Raw genomic sequence first — 742 nt, forward strand, 5'->3', positions numbered from 1 at the left:
ATGCGAACCGCAGGCGATTACGGGGGAGCCCAGCGACATAGCCATTACGCTAACTGCTGGTTCCCTGTACCCAATTCTTAACATGCGTACCAAAAATTTAAAAAGTCAAGTATAGTGATTCTTTTTAAGTTATTCCAGTGACATTCCAGCTTCAAATTGGTAGGCAAATTTTCCTTAAGAGGGTATCAAGAACCACTGTCTTCAGATGTTGAAAGTTGTTATGTACGTCCCACCAAATCACAATTTAGTATCATACACACTACATACTTCAAATTTCCAATCTTTCACAGCACATAAACAAAATGATTAGGAAAACTGGACCACCACCACCAAAGAAGTTACAGAGTGCACACAATTCTGACAGGGAGAGCAACAATTTATGAGTGGTTTTCTTTAGAAAACAATACTACTAAAAACCATAATAGAAGTACTTTAAAATATTCAAGACACATTAAAGGCATGATTGTGACTCCAAACTGCCATTTAGTATGCTTTGTATTTAGGATATAAAAACTACCCACTCGCCCCCACCTATGGAATGTTAAGCTGACACGCAAGAGAGTCGAAACCTCCTATAAGTCAATGTCCCACTATTTTCTGATTGTACTGAAAAATAAACAACCACTAAATGATTTCACCTCTTAAAACAAAAGCATTTACACTTAACGAATGGGATGAGGTGGGATTCTCTCCTTTAAAATGTTTCTAAAGTTACTAAAAAACTTGCATTTACAAAATAGTT

This window comes from Tupaia chinensis, unplaced genomic scaffold (assembly GCF_000334495.1).
Source record: "Tupaia chinensis unplaced genomic scaffold, TupChi_1.0 Scaffold000063_1, whole genome shotgun sequence".
NCBI classification, from domain to species: Eukaryota; Metazoa; Chordata; class Mammalia; order Scandentia; family Tupaiidae; genus Tupaia; species Tupaia belangeri.